The sequence below is a fragment of the Ammospiza nelsoni genome, chromosome Z, assembly GCF_027579445.1.
Source record: "Ammospiza nelsoni isolate bAmmNel1 chromosome Z, bAmmNel1.pri, whole genome shotgun sequence".
NCBI classification, from domain to species: domain Eukaryota; kingdom Metazoa; phylum Chordata; class Aves; order Passeriformes; family Passerellidae; genus Ammospiza; species Ammospiza nelsoni.
The window spans coordinates 75652817-75669529 of NC_080669.1; the positions used below are offsets into that span (position 1 = coordinate 75652817).

Genomic DNA, 16713 nt, shown 5'->3' on the forward strand with positions numbered 1-16713 from the left:
TCACTGAAGCACCAAAATTCAATTGACTAGGAGTTGGAGCTATACAGTGCACATGCTGCAGCACCTGGAACCTGTGTGTGTCAGGAAAAAAAGCCCCTGCTATGAACATCTAGTCAAAGCTGACTGCAGAGTTAATCTGTTTTGTAGCAATCTTGCAAGGCACATATTTCAAATCATACTTAATACAACTTTGTTTTCTCAGTCCCCTTTGCTTTGCTTATTTAAAACAGCTGCCAGGCACAAGCCAAATCCTTAAATGAATCTGAGAATGTACATAGGCTGAGAAAAAAAAAATGTTTTCAGTTGCAAAACACTTAATCTATTTAATGGAGAGTACCTAAATATTAGATATGGATACCAGCTCATGAACTGAACCATGGACTGAACAAGTTTTTCTAAAGCAGACATGGAAGAAGACGGTCAGCGAGGCAAATCAAGTAATAATACATAACACTGTTCATCCTATGTTGTTATTCCCTCTACTTCATAAAGTAACTGAGGATCAGAATCACAGTCCAAGTTTCTACCCCACAACACAACATTGATAACATAAGTGACATTTTAGGGCCAAAATCTAATAAACTCATTCTACAGCCTACAAAGAGACACCCCTAGAAAGTAAGCAGAGCACAGGCAGGCTAACTAATCCTAAACATTAAGCTAAATAGATGGAATGAAAACTGAAACAAAAATCACAGTTTATATAGAAAATTGAAAATTTGATTGTCAACAATCCTGAATGCTAATAAGAAAATGAGTATCTGAGATACCACATTCTAAAGTGGATGAATCTTTCCTTCAGTCCTTGTACTTGCTTTTTTCTCCCAAGTAATTTTAAAGGTGGTTTCAATTACACTTAGTACACAAAATACATCTGTGTATTAGACACTGAAAGCTCCTAATAAGCCTTTGTAATTTAATGGCTGAGCAACAAATTTAAAAGGCTACATAAGAAAGAAAGTAATTTCTATAATTAAGGTCTGATACACATGTAATGATTTGACCACTGAGGGGTAGTTTTAGCTCCAGTGTTTAGGTAAACAGAAAGCTCTGTGATGCATGCTGTGGGTTTTCTGAAAATCTCTGCCAAAATAGAAAAATATGCATTGCATGGTCCCACAAAGACAAGAATCCAAACAAAAAATCAGTTGAGAAAGAGGGGAAATGGGATCTAAAACTATAAAGCAATTTATGAACTTGGTAAAACTACTCCTGCCCCATCAGAAATGTCAGCAATTATAGAGAATTGTAGAGAAGTTAATTATCAAGCATTATCTACTTGTAACTCTGCTAGGATCTATATTGTGCGGGAGTTTGATCCACACATGCAAAATTTAGATAAAAGCAGAGGCAAAAAGGTTATGTAAAAAATAGTCAAACTCCAAAAACTTCAGGAACCACACTAGAATTTATGTTTTCTAATTTACTTAAAGGGCCTTGAGATCAAGGAATGGATTTTAGCTGCTTAAAATAAAGAAGGAGCAATAAGTTTTCTCTGTATCATGCCAGATTTAAAGGTCTGGGCTCACATTTCTGAACAAGTCAACACTTTCTTGAAACAGATGCTACAGGGGATGTTGAAACCAAACCCGAATCACCTCTGGCAGGGGCAGCATCCTCATCCCACACGGTATTTTACCCACTACCCACCTAGGTAATTTTTGCGCAAGTGAAATCAGCAGCTTTTATGCTATAGCTAAGCAGTGGCATCCTGAAAGCAGAGGAGACTAGACGGTCATGAAGCGTCTTAAATTCATGGGTATGCGACGATGCTCGCGGGTCCCCGGAGGTCCGAGATGCTGTACGAGATGCTGCTCCAGCCCTGTGCCTGCAAAACACGGGAGAAGGGGCGGGCAAAGGGTGGAGAGGGCATCAGAAGTGCTAAAATTCAAAGCAAAAACTCCACAGCCCACTTCAAAACAAGTGCCGGAGTGGAGAGGTGGGTGTTCCTCAGCGGGGCAGACAGAGCTCCCCTCAGCGAGGGCGGCCGGGACGCCCGCGGACGGAAAGGAGGGTGGAGTCACTGAAGGGACGGGGATCTGAAGGACGGGGGGTCACTGAAGGGACGGGGAGCTGCCGTGACCGGGAGACACCGGCATCACTCACCTGCAGCCGCCGGGAGCTCCCTCACGGCCCCCTCAGCGGGGTCCCCGCAGGTCCGAACCCGCCGGCCCCCACGGTCACTGCCGGGAAGCGGCTCGGCCGCCCCTCCCCGGGCAGGGCGGCGACTCCTCCCACCTCGAGGAGCCGGGTGAGTCGCTTCTCGGAACTTTCTTCCCCGCTCCGGGAAGCGCGGCCCGTTCCCTTGGCTGCGCTCCCAGAGACAGAACGCAGGCCGCCCCCTCCTAGAGGCGCCTCAGGGCCGCAGGGTCCGGGGAAGCCGAGAGGGACAGGGGGACGGGCAGGGGTACCCCGAGAGGACCGAGAGGGACAGAGAATGGACACGTTCCGATCTGCCCGGTCCCCAGCGGGCAGGAGTGATGTCCCAAAGCCGCCTTCTCCTCTGGTGCCCTGGCCCCAGGGTCCCTGTGTCTCCGGGAGCGGGGACGGGCGCTCTGGCCGCCGGGGAGGACGGAGTGAGGAGGTGCCGAGTGCCCGCAGCGGGGCTCGGACCAGGCCGTAACCAGCCTGGTGCCGTGCCACAGTACCGCTGTCTGAGGAAATCCCTCACAGAAACCTCGTCAGCTAAGGCTATGGCTCACAAAACAAACTGTTCACTCCCAAAAAATCACATAAAACACGAAGGGAAACCAGGAGTTGACCATGCTTCTGTTGTGGGCCCCCTTATGACTGGCCTCATTCAGAGAGGTACCAGTATGCCAAAAGCTGCCTGGCTACATCTTCTGATGTAGCCATGAGAAAGTTTTGTTTAGGGTTGTTGCTCATCCCTTCCAGGACATTCATGGTGAAAGTTTTTTTCAGTTTGTAGCACTTCTTCATAAAAGACGTCTTCTGTCTCTTCTTGAAGCTTGGTTGCTTTTCATCAGGGGGATGACAACTGCAAAGTTTTCAGCCTTATAGGCTATCTTATACATCATGATAGCCTACACTTTTCTTGTGGTCCACTTCAGCACCTTGATCCTTCTCTTCTGAACTGCTATCTAGCCATTTGTTCCCTGCCTCATTGTATTTCAGGGATGTCTCATACTTCCCTCTGCCAAGTAACATCCTGTTCCTTAGTCAGGAGTTCCATTTTCTTACGACGCTTTTGCTTTTTAGTCAGGCAAATAATTTGCAGTCAAAGGATAGTTTTATTCTTCAGAACTATTCTTCTGAATAGTTGCATCTATTTCTTCCACGCAGTTCATGTGTATGTTTTGTGAGTCATATAAACTGAACTTTTCATAGAGGGTCACTCATTTTTCTTTCCCTGCCTGTGGTCTGGAGACACCACAGCTGGACATTTGCTGTTGTTTCATAATTCAGACCTGACATAAAAGGTTGTCTAATTGCTAAGTTTTACTGAAAATGCAAATCACAGATGTCTATGGTTAGATGCCAAAATTTTAGCTTTTCTTTTTTCTTATGTTTGTTGACAAGTCTCTGCAATATGCTATTAAGTTCTTTCTTCTAATATTTCTAGACAGCATAATTAAAGCTTTATGGAAATTTATCAATTGCATATTTAAAATAGATGTTTAATTATGTGCAATAAATAAAACGTGGGGTAGAAAATCTTTGCACATACTATATTAAAGATAATAACTCATTTTTTGTGCTTTGAGCACTCTGATCTGTTTGAAAATACTTATTCTTTTAGGTCTCTAGCGCAGACACCTTTTAAAATCTATCAATATATTTAACATTTTCTGAATCATTTCAATCCTGCTGTGGCAGGGGTTGGAAAATTCTCTATTGCCTCTATATTTGGGTAGCAGCAACAGTCTCTGATTATGCTTTTACTGGTCCACATGATCCTATAAGTTCCAGAATGAACAATGTATTAGCTTACATTGTTCATTCTGGAACTTATAGGATCATGTGGATGCTTCCTTATGAACATATGAATTCACTGCTATTTAGAAATAATGCTCAAGTTACTAATTAACACCAAAAAGGCCCTAAAGAGTTATTGAATAATGTCTGTAATGAATTTCAAGCCTGGTCAGAAAGTGTTTCAAAAAGCAAGTTGTCAAGTTCCTGATATTTGAGCAGGAAAACTGAAATGCAAAGAGAAGAATGAAAGTAAATCCACAAAATAGCCTGGACGCTCAGTGTGTCAAGTGTCACAGAACCCAGAGAATTTAAAATCCCAAGTCAGGTACCAAACTTCTCTATATACACCAGCTTATAGCAATGTAGTTTGGAAAGACCCAGAAGGCATCCAATCCAACATGGCACCGTCTGTGTCTGTAAGAACAGCTCTGAGTTTCACCTCACTTTCCTGGGTGTTTTGTTGGCTGTGTACATGTATCCAAAGCCCACCTCTGGCACGACACACCTGCTGGATCTTGATCCAGACTGCTATGACAGTCTGCCATCTGTAGAGATTTTGAGAGTAGGGCTGTGGACATGAGATTGTTGGTATTCAAGGATTTCAGAGCGAAAGTACCAGCATGAAAAGGTGTAAAATCATAAAGGTGATGTGGGGAAGCCTGGTCAAGCTAGACAGTCGGCTGGGGACTAGCTGTGAGCCCTTGTGTTGTGTCTTAAGTGTTAAAGGAAGACTGCAAGTTAGAAATGCTGGGATCCCTCTCCAGAGAGCCATGGGAACTGACCCTTACCCTTTTGGCTCATGCCTGCCTGCTCAGCAAAGACCTCTTGAGTAGTTTAATATTAGTGGTGAGTATAGTAATGCTGTGTCTAGTAGCTCATTAAACTCTAGCTAGCTCTTGTCTCTGTTAGCCAAATAACTGCTTTATTTTCAATTATGTGTATTCTTCTTGCAGAGTATCTGTGTCTGGCTAAAATGTCTAAACAAGCTGACCAAGTGTGACAAATGTACTCAACTCCTTAACCAAACTAAGGGTAGATATTACAGGCTCCAAAGAAGGTAAAGACCAGGGCATTACCAGGGCAAGAACTTTTCTAGTTCCAGTCCATTCTATAAAAATATAAAAGAGGTGAGCATTGATGCATAAGAGCTTGACTCACTGATCGTGTAAATAACACATGAATAGCAGGTAGCTTTTCTAGGACTCACTTATCTAGGAACAAAGAAAGTTGTGGGTGCAAGGAATCTCACAGGTATACTTCCCATTGCATGTAATTTGACTACCAGGCAACCACTTTATTCCAGGAATATGTCAGCCAAAATGAACATTTTTCAAGCTCTCTCTCATACGCTGCTGTTTGCATGGGATCTCCCCTTGAGCAGGGACACCTCTTGAGTTTGGCCATCAAAGCAGAGAGACATCCCACCAACAGCAGATGCTCAGTAACTGACAGATACCATGCATAATCTACTATTATAATGCAGGAAGATTTTTGTATCGGTAGTTTTGAATCACTGTTACGTCCTTTGTGCAAGAGAACACAGTGAACCTTGCCATTGAATGGTGCTGTAAAAGTGTCATTTTTCAACATATCTGAATAAACTCACTTTTGCTGATACCTTTGGTGGTAGTTCTTTATTTTTCATATTTGAGTGTCAGCTGGTCCTAAAATAAAATATTTCCTCTTTTATATCCCAAGTGTTTGTAGCTTCTTGGCATCAAAAACTAATTTTTCTCTGTTGACGTCTGTAACACAATGTTCATGTAATGCTACATAACTTACTTGCATAATTTGCAAAATCTACCACTGAAGCTGGTATATTAATAATTTGTACCCATATATTACATGATGTAGTAAATCTGCCCCTTATGAGTAATAAAAAGGTAATTTTCTTATTTCTCCACCCTTCAGGAAGAAAGTAAGCCATTGGAACAATGCTATCTATGTTAACAGGACCATTTCAAAGGAAAACCAAAAAAATCTGCAAACATATGGTACAAAACACAGTTCCCTTTGTCAGGCACTGAATCAAAGACTTGAAACAAGAAAAATTTAATGGTAGTTTAATGTTCCTCATTAACCAGTGTAATGAAAGACTTTACTGCATTGTTTCAAGTAAAGCAGAAATATTTGAATTTCAAGAGTTTCTGATTCCAGTTAGTTAGTAATCATATGCATGAGCTTCTGCACAGTTTAGTAGAGGTGTTGATTCTCTTATTAAAATCTAGCAATTTAGATAAAAAATCTGAAGTTCTTTTGGTTGCAAATTAATATTCAAAATACTGTGAAAGATGTCACCTTAAGCCCCAAAGCAGGATGAACCCCATCTGATTCTCAAGTTTTTTCTTAAAGTCTCCCATTCCCAGAAGTTCCACTGCCTTCAAGGACAGCTTCTGGCTCAGATATCACTATAGGGATAAAAAGTTCTCTTTTTCGGAAAGGCTTAGTAGGTCTTTATACCCACTGCTCTCTGCCTGCAAACTAATAGAGACCAAGTTATTATTTCCTGTTCTGCAGCAGCCTTTGAAGCATTGAAGATTAATAATAGGACCCCCTCAGGCCTCTCTAGGTTAAACAAATTAAATTCTTTCCATGATTTACAGAATGTTGATTGTGTTCACTGCTATTCACGTCTCTTGAGTCCAGTCTCAAAGAATTGACGGACACAACATTTCTTTTAACAGGAGCCTTATTAACACCGTATTTACTCTCAGTTGACACTTCTGTTCCTATCTGTCTCTATGTTTGCTGTTTCCTCAGAAGGAGACATTGTTTATGTAAGATCTACCTGTGATGTTCCGTAAGTCACAGATCATTTTTGTCTTGCCAACCCTTTCCTTGTTTAACTATTTCTGCTTAACACTACAACATTGCTCTTTCCCTTTTGACACACCATTTCTTTATCTTGTCAAGATGCTTTTGGATCTTAATCCTGTTTTCTGATATGATTGTGATCCCTCATATCTTCACATCATTTGGAAACCCTGACCATCTTCTGTTTTATCAGACAGATTGTTGGCTGGGTACAGCCAGACAGGTGTTTTGAACTCCACTACTGTTTGTTTTTAGCTCCGTGCCACTGCTAATTGCTTTCTGAATGCACAGTGGCAACTTCCAAACCCAAAGTAAAGCAAACCACTGTTTTCCATAAACAATGTTCTTCATACATGATTTCATCCTACCTAATAACAATTTCTATTTAGTCACAAGTTGCCGAAGTACTCTACAGAGTGAAAGAGTTCAGAGAAAAGTTATTGAGCTGAATTGCACTGAACAATTTCAGATGTACATTTTAGAGCATCCAGAATGCTAAGATGTTTTCATAAATATTCATGGAGTTTCTCTGGAAGTAATTTTGTTCATTCCACAGCTTCAGAGGAGCTGTTGAAACTGTACAACCATGTTGCATAGGCATAGTACTCTTTATTTCTCAATAGGCTCTCAGCTTGGAGTCAAGCTAGGATTCTTCAATGCAATCTAAATTGTCTCACAAAATGTAGGAGGCAGGAATAGTCTAATTGTTTGTATTTGTTTAGTAGGTGAATCCTGAGTGCCATACACAGATAAGTCTTGAGCTTTTTATAGGCATTTCCATTGTGGTTCTGGTAGATCACCGTAAAGGGCAAAGCCTGATCTTGTATCAAATTGCAGTTTGTTGTACACAAACTTGTGTGGTTGCAGCAACAGTCTCTCCTCCAGGCATACCTCTTTGATCAAGTAATAATTGTAGTTCCTGACAAGAGAGGGTGCAGGTGTTATATTTGTATTATCTGATATGATCTTAACTAATAAGTAACAAGTGTAGGTTTCTTCTAAAGAATTAAAATCACAGTAGCATAAATAAGTTATGGGGTTAATGAAGAAGAAATCATCAGTTACTTGTCTTTAAATAATAATTGCCCAACAATCCCTATTGTAAAAGATTGCTATTTAGATGAAAAAGCAGTGAAATGTAGGAAGTAACAACATTAGAATTAAAAAGTAACTTCAAGTGTCTTTTTATCTATATACATGGTTTATATTGTGCTAAATTATGTCAGGTCTGCTTTTTTTCACAAAGCCCGGTTTTGCGGTGAACACTGAGAAACATGAAGTTCACTGATTCTGTGGAACCTCTATGTTTTATTTTCCCCCAAATGTCAAGTGGATGGTCTGTAGCTTTGTTATGCTGAAATACTTAAACCCAGCTCAAAAACTTTAAAAAAAATTCACTGTAATATTTTTTGTCTGTAGTCCTTCATCCACAATGTCATATAAGCCAAATTTATGTACGTCAATTTAACAGCAGTCCCTAATCTTTTTCCCTGCCTAACTTACTTGGAAACTAAAGCTGTTAAAATTTTGTAGTGTGGTTAGAAATGCAGTTGGGTTCAGCAGTGCAAGATAATAGATTCATTACTAACAGATAACAACTTACATCATTTAGGCACTTATTTACCACTGAGATTGTTTGTGGTTTAAAGAACAGCACCTTCCAAGAATCTTTAAAAGTCCTAGGTTCTCCTTTGAGTAGATAAATTGCAGCCTAATCATGTCACAGAACTATTCTGTCCCACTGGACTGGATGAGGCACAAATAGTCAGTCTCTCCAGGCCACGTGCCTCTGTGTCTTTCTGAAGAGTTGACAGCTTTAAATGGAGGGCAGCGGCTGTATCCATTTACACTACTGTTAAATCTCTGCCTTCAGTCATTCCTTGGGGTCATTCTAAGCATGTATTTGAACTTCTTCCAACTGAGGATGGAATTGAGTCCTTCTCTTTACTTTCAGCTTGAGCAGTCTGGTCAGTAGGCTATTATAAAGGGACTGCGTGCCTTCGCATTTTAAGAGTGGGCCTCAACATCTTCATGTGAAGGACAAGTACATGCAACACACAATAGTCATACTCTGAGAATGAGCTTCCTGGGAATCCCCACACCTACCTTTTGACCCCAAAAGCATTTTTGCAGGCTGCATGCTTCTGACGCTGCAACGATTCTGTACACATGAAGTCTAGTTCCTCAAGGAATTTGAGTGTAGAAATGCCAAGTGTATTCAGACTTTCAGGCTAATGGTTAGGTAGATAGGATTCCAGAAGGCAAATTAGCTTCTGCCTAAGAGCCTCGATATGTAATTGTGTAGTTTCCTGGCTCATCAGAAACATGCACTCTCTGGGGCCCAAACTTGAGACAATTCAGTGTTATTTTCAGATCAGCTTTCCTCGGGAGAAGCTCTCTGCTGCTATCTTGTGGTAGTCTAGAGAAAGAGACATCAAAAGCAAACATTCTCGGTTCCCGTCGAAGTCTAGGGTTAAAATTCATTCCGTTCTTGGACTAATAAAACATGGAGAGTGTGGTGTAACATTTCAGGAGAGAAGAGTAAACAGCACGGTGTGGTAGAACAAAATAGTTGTCCACTTTTTTATATTGACACTGTGTGCTCAAATATGGTTTATACCTACTTGTTATTGGAGTTGTAGGGGTTTTTTCTGTGAGATAATTTGCTAGGATGAAAAAAAAAGCACAGTATTTCTCTCTATGGGATCAGAATATTATTTATAGCAGTAGTAGGGCTACTTGATGACCCTTATGGTTACATTAGACAGCACTTATTCAGGACATTTTTACAGTGCATTATATATGAGTGTCCAGAAAAAACTGCTTTTTTTGAGTGGATAATGGAGTTGGACATATTCAGAAGGAGGAAAATAAGGTTCTCTGTAGATTTTTGTTGTTCTATGGGCCCTCACACTGTTGTAAGAACAGATCTGCCTGGTATCTGATGGAAAAATCATACCAGTGTTTCAACAGTAGTGCTTTCAGACGCAAATCCAGCATTCCATTTGTAGATAACAGCTGGCAGGAGATGACACAAAGACACTTGTCTTCCAAAATCCCTCTGGTGGCACGGGACTAGCCTAAAACCATTCCTGAGTTCTGGGACACCGCAATCCACTGACGAGATAGGCTACAACTGAGACTGAGGCAAAGGACTGTTTTCCACAGGGTAAGTGTAGAAAGTGAGGCTTGCTACAACAAAATGGTTGTTTACATAGATGCTCCACTTTCCGCAATTAAAACTATTGGGGAGTATAGAATTGTGCTATTCTAAGCACAATTATTTGCTTTACACACAGTTTCAAGGTATGTTTACTGTAGACCACATCGAAAAATCTGAATTAGTTGAATGGGCTGAAATTGAATGGGCTGCTGCAACTAGCTGGTTTCAGGCTTCTTAGCTGGTTAGTTAAAATGAGCAGGGGGATTTCTAATCAAGTGCTGGAGACAGTGGGACAGCTCTAAACGAGTGTCCATTAAATATGACTACTAGAAACTGCTAAGTCACTTGGACTGAAGTTTAAGAAAACAAACGGGCCTGCAAGAAACAACTGAGTTTTTCAACTGAATGAATGACTGACAGTAGCAGCTTGAAATGGGAGTGCTACCTTTATGTGCCTGTTTGTCAGTTCTCAGTAGTCAATAAAATGAATTGGAAGAGGACTTTTTAAGCCCATTGGTAATGCAAATGGAAAAAAAATGTTTGTTTTTGGTTTTTTCCATGTATTAGCTTTGAATTGCTGTATTCAACATTCTTGTTCCTGAAAGTCTTGTTCAGTAGAGTCTGTGGAAAGTAGAATCAAGCTCCAAAAGACAAGGTAGGCTGTCTCAAATGCAACTCGGGATACCTCAGCAGCAGTTGGGATCTTTTCTTTATACATTGTTGAAACATCTTGGTTGAAAAACCTACTGCATTTTTTTGAAAAATAAAAAGAGCTGGGTGTTATGTGGATGTTCCAGAAGTAGAAATTCAAATTTCCACCCTGAGAATTAATTAGTTATCTTTTTCCCCTTTCCGCAAAATGTAGAGTCTGGCTTAGAATGTGTGAAATTTAAAGAAATTGGAGGGCAGAAATTGGAGAGCAGAAATCTTGTAATTTTAAGTACATTTATGTCATGTACTATATCTTCAGTGAGCTGAGATGCCTAGATTTATAATTGCCTAAATTATACATCATAAATAATGTTATTACTTGCTTAAACTTGGCTGTGTATTTAGTGAATGAATAGGCAATTAATCAATTACAAATTAATAATGAATCCACCAGAGAAGATGGTATAGTGTGAATGCACAATGAATGTATAAAAGGCTGGCTATATATTATTTAGAGAAAATTGAGGCTTTGATGCCTTGGATGCTTAGGGTCAGTGATTGATGAATGTTAGTGCAGTGTTTCCAATCTGCCAGACTGAGTAAAAGAATCTGTGGTGAGGCCAGTGTTGTGTTGTGTTGCGTTGCGTTGCGCAGTGCACTTAGCTGAGGAAGCCTGGCTTGTGGAGGCGTTGGAAGCACATCCTGGATTAGTGGGTTGAGAGCACCGAGCAATCATTCCTGAGTGTGGGGCAGCAGGAGTTGGGAGCGCTGTGGCTGATAGTGCCAGTTAATGACAATCAAGTGGGGAGGAGGCAGGCTCGGCAAGGAGCTGCCCAAAGAATATGTCATTAGAGCTGCTCATGGGAATGCTCTCAAGTGTTGTCTGTGCATCAGGGGATTGTGGGCATTCCCACAGCAGTCATTCCTGCCCTAAAGTGGTATCAGCAAGCCTCTGATGCAGACAGAACTTCGTCTGTGAAGCTGATATAACCGGAGCCAGCAGCTAAGCACCACACAGCTGCTCACGCTCCCCCCCTCCACCCCTGGTGGAATGGGAGGGAGAATCAAAAGGAAAGTTTGTAGGTTGAAGTAAGGAAAATTTGGTAGTTGAAACGTAAATTGAAAAGTAAAATGTATGAATGATAGTACATAAAAAAGGGAAGAAACAAAATTCAAGCAAAACCAATTGATGCACAATCGAGTTACTCACCCCCTTCTGAGCAATGCCAGACCCAGTTCTTGCACCCTGATCAGCCCTGCTTCCAGGTAATTCCCCAGTTTATATACTGGGGATGGTGTTCAATGCCGTGGAATATCCCTCTGACCAGTTCACGTCACCTGTTCCGGCTGTGCTCCCTCCTAGCTTTCTTTATGTACCTGTTCACTGGCAGAGTATGAGACACAAAAAAGAGTCATTGAATTCGGACAAATTTTGGCAGAAATCAAAATGTTAGTGTGCTATCAACATGATTCTCATACTGAATCCAAAATACAGCATTGTACCAGCTATGGAGAAGAAATTAACTGAATTCCAGACAAAACCAGAACAAAAAAGTTCTGTTTTCTTCACACTGCTTCCTAAGAAAAATAATTGCTGCCAGCCAGTGGCGTTTCTGGTGGTGACATAGAGAGTGTTTGCATAGAGAGTGGGTCTCACACAAAGTTGCACTTGTGCCACTTAGCAGTATGATGGGGTTTTTTTCTGATTATTTATGTATAGGGTTTGCAGATCATGTCTTTTTCTGAAAGGGTAGCTTTTCTTTAGCTATAAGAGATGAGAAGCCCAAACTGCAAAATACCACTGTCATACTAGGGTGTTTTACCCATGGAAGTACTCCACTGCATACTCAGTGTATTTAAATCCACTTCTTGATTGATACACACTGTTCCATGACAACAGATTCCAGGGGAAAATGTCCTCCAGAGAAGGCTAGATGGCGCAGTAGGTCAATGCATTGAAATTTTAAGGTCCTCAAATTCCTGTAAATTTCCACAGCCTCATATGTTTATAGACATATTGGTGCATTGATTAATGTCAAAGAATCTCATTACCTTTTGTGGCTTTTCCGAGTCATTATTTTTCGTACTCATCCAAGTAAAAGTCCATAGAGAAGAAGCTTCATGGTACTTTCTGGACTAAACAACATAAATACTTTCCTCATTTTTCGTACCTTGCCTTCCAAGCAGAAGTATAGTTGAGGGCAAACAGAGTCTGGCTGCTTCTAATTTGAGAAAATTAGAGTTTATTTCATTCTTACTGCCCTCTTGAATACCGCAGTAGTGTGTTTATAGATGTTTTGTATACCAATAAACCACTGTCTCCAAATACTTACCAAAAATTAAAGAAATCTTCAGTGTCAGCTGTTTCCTCTATGGAAAAGGAAATATTTTTTGAAAGTACATTATTAGTGTGCCCTCAGTACTTCTTCTGTCTACCATAAAAAAGAAAGCTGAGTCTAGCAGTGAAAAATTTCTGTTTGGCTTTGAAAACCTCAGGAGAACTAGCCCGACAGTTTTGTGAAGCTACTTAGTGAGCATTAAGTGGAGTATTTTTGGTTGCCAAATAGGTTGTAGCAAACTGCCAGTTTCTCAGATAGAGAGTACCATTTGCATAAAAAGTTCAAGATGAGTGTCCGTCTCATGCATTGTTATTTGCAAGACATAACTAAGTAATGCTTAGTGAGTTATTTATATTATTTTAGAAAGTTCAGGAGAAGAGTTATTAATATTTGAGCAGCAGTATGGGACATTTTAAATAAGCCCTCTTATCAAAAAGGTTGAGGGTAACAGTCAGATGGTTAATGAACTGAGCATTTAGCATCTGCTCCTTTGAGGTGTCAAGTGCCTTTGCAAGGCACTGAGTGCACTCAAATTACATTAAAATAATGAGGGAACTCACTTCCTTACAGGAGATTCTCAGCCGTTGGCAGGATAAAGCTATTATCATGCGGGCTGTAATGGATAGTAGGAAAAAGCCATTTCCTTCTTTAATTTTTTTTTTTTTTTAAATGTGTATGTAGCTTTCTACTCCTGAAATGGCTTGTGGAAGTTACAAAAGCTCTGTAAAACAAATGTGAAAGCTGAGTGCCTGCAAGCAAAGTATCTTCTGTCTGCTCTGAGATGCAGGGTAAGCACAAAAGCTGAAGACAACAGAGGGAAATTGAAGAGAGCAAGAGGGCACGAAAACTTTTATGTGGTAGATTTTAAGTCCTTCCCTTCAATCTGCTTCCACAGCATAGTGTGCAGCTCCAGAGGTCTCTGTGCGATGTGGCCACTCCTTTGTGTGGGACACATGGTGGGAGCCCTCTGCTGCCAGCCTCTGCTCCGAGATAGAAATGCAGTTGCTCAACAACCTAACTGCACAAATCCCAGGAATCAGCATTCACAGCTCACATTCCTGTCTTTTTCCAGGATAATCTGCTCGTCCTGTCATGTGGTTGAGGAAGGTGCTGGTTTAGATGCACTTTGTGAGGGTTTCTACTCTTAAAATAGCTGTGCCAGCTGCTTGTGGTATTTTCAATGGCTACAACACTGGCTTTGGAAGATTTAGACCAGAAGGAAAGTAACATCTGTATTCCACAGATGTGGAAAGTGACAGCAACTGAAAGCATCTGTGAAGATTTAAAGTGTAAACCAAAGTGATGCTGCTTTAGAACAGCAAATACCTTCTACTTAAGTAGGAGCATTTCTCTTGAGGCAGTATCCATACACTTCATGCAGTGTAATCCTAAGAGATGCATGCAGAATTCTGCAGGACAAAATACTCTGGAGGTTGAGTGACACCCTGGTGAAAGAGCCAGCAATAGCCGAGTGTTTAAATTATTGAGGAAATGCCTCCATCTCTTCTATGCCAAGTCCTACACAAATATTGGATAAAATATATGTAAATAGTTGAAGAAATTGGAAATAAAAGACAGCTGATGCTTATATGCAGAGGGAACCACAAAGAAACAATATTTTTTATCTGATGAGTAGTGATAGCACAATTATACGATACTCCAGCTATGGTTGAAATTTTGACAACTTTATGATATTGAGAGTGAAGTTACTCTGGGGAAGCAAACAGACAACATGACTTTCTCAAGCTATTGAAGCATGGGGTCCATTCTGAGCCTATGTCCTGTCACCAGGGCTGTGGGGGAACAGGCTGCTGAGTATTCTCAGCTCCTCTCTGTGGGAGAAAGTAAGCCAGCAAGGGTTTCTGAAGTTGGCACCATGAGATAATGCTAGAACCCAGCTTAGCCCCAAACCACAGAGAGAATTGTGGATCTTCTAGGGAGCTACTGTCATCTTTTGAGGACAATGTTCTTGCTCTACTCAGATCTCAGAGGGATATGGTGAGTGCCTGGTGATTCCTAGCCCTCTGGTTAAGGGACAGCAAGGGTGTCTGTGCTTGGGATAGTTTATGAAAGGCCTTGAAAGACAAGGAAGGGAAGTCAGAGAAGTGGTTCTGAAAGGAAGATAACCAGTCAAAATGCTGGCAATAATATGCTGGACAGATATGAGCAGGTCAATCTGGACAAGGCCAGGGAGGAAAGTTTCTCAGGTGCTGACATGAGACTCAGCAGTCTTTTTAGAGGAGTTTTAGCTAGCTGTGTAGCTAGAAAAGCCTAAGTTGTAGAAATGTTATGTGGGAATGATGTTCAGAATTGAGATCTAACCTGTCAGTAAAGACAAGGGAGGGTGTAGTCAATGATAACTCCTAGGTTATTGATTGAGAGACTAAGTGATGTTACTTCAGAAAATGAGAGTGGGGGATATGTAGTAAGTAGATTTATGAGAAGGTTAAGTGCCATCAATTTACCAGCAAATGGTTTAAGATTGGAAAAAATTATAAGTAATGTGGGGAAGTAAATAAAAAGAACTGGATAAATTATTGGTATTTCTAGGAATTTTTTCTCCTCCTGAATGAGCCACACAACAATCATATTGGGTAAATGGGGTTTAGTTTGTTCTGTATCTGTGCTAGGAATTGTTCTTTGTATTATGTGGTACCTGGTAGCATCAAGACTATGCCAGGGAATTTTCTGAGTGTTTCCTATTGTGGTTTATAACTCAAAACTTACCTTTTAAACACCATGGACATCATTGAAACATCAAGGCTTAGTCATTGATGATACAATCATGTGTCATGCCCTTTTCTCACTTTCCCTCAACATCTTTCTCCTATTCTTTGCTGTGCTATGTCATTTTCTGATCAATTAGAGCAATCCTTTGTGCATCCTTACTCATCCACTGTGAAACAGTGAAACTTCTGTCTTCTGTCCCAGACACTGAATATTCTACTAATTACTAGCTTATAACTTCACATGTTTAAAAATTTATTCTTAGCAGTCACAAAGAAATCAAGAATTCCCCTCAAATTCATGTAAAGTCCTTTGTACATCTTTGCAAGCGATAGGTTTCGTATAACAAATATTTTTGTTGCTTACTCATGCTTTTGAGTCATTATCCAAGAATAAAAAAAATAAAAAACTTCATTAGATCAATCTACATAAAAGGAAAGTATTCCTTCAGCAAATTTGTGTCATCTACTGGTTTTGACCATAATGCCACCTCATCTGCTTTCTCACCAATTCTGTTCACCCAGAAAGTTTTCTGAAGGATGTATAAATCTGACATGAGAATACATGAATAACAGCTTGATGGTACCAGTTTTTCTTTTTTGACCTCATCAAATCTCATCATGTAGCAATACCAAACATCCTATGTGGGCAGAACAGGAATGGTGAGAGACCAGTTATTTCTTTCTTGTGTAGCTGGTTGGCATTATTAATCTTTTGAGCATCTAGTGAATCTTTATACATACTTTGAAGGCTCTGTGGTTGCCCTGGGTTTGGTTAATTTTGACTCATAGGAAGAGATCAAAGGATCATGATAACTCTGTTGTGGTTGCACAGAGCTGCACGTTTTCTTTGTGGTAATGTGCAGTAATGAAATGCCTTGAGAGATACCATGAGATTTGCCAAGTGGCTTACCTCACGGTGGATTCTCACCTTGTAGTACTGAGAATGGAGTGTGGTTGTGTGAATGTTGTGTAAGGAGGAAACCATGGATGAGAGACAGGAGAAAACAAAGATGTTACAAAACCAGCAAACAGTGACAACAACATCTAGGGTATTAGAAGTAACAATGAAAAGGAGATTCAT

General features: G+C 40.5%; 1 protein-coding gene across 6 annotated transcripts in view; it reads right to left on the reverse strand.

Moving 5' to 3' along the window:
- Positions 1 to 2224, reverse strand: part of OSMR (oncostatin M receptor) — a 30880-nt gene extending 28656 nt beyond the window's left edge. For all 6 annotated transcript variants that reach the window (XM_059492280.1, XM_059492281.1, XM_059492284.1 and 3 more), the window contains exons 1-2: positions 2107 to 2224; positions 1651 to 1828 (exon numbers count right to left, since the gene is read on the reverse strand). The gene's annotated coding sequence lies outside the window, so the exon portion shown is untranslated. The remainder of the gene's footprint in view (positions 1 to 1650; positions 1829 to 2106) is intronic.
- Positions 2225 to 16713: the final 14489 nt, after the last annotated feature.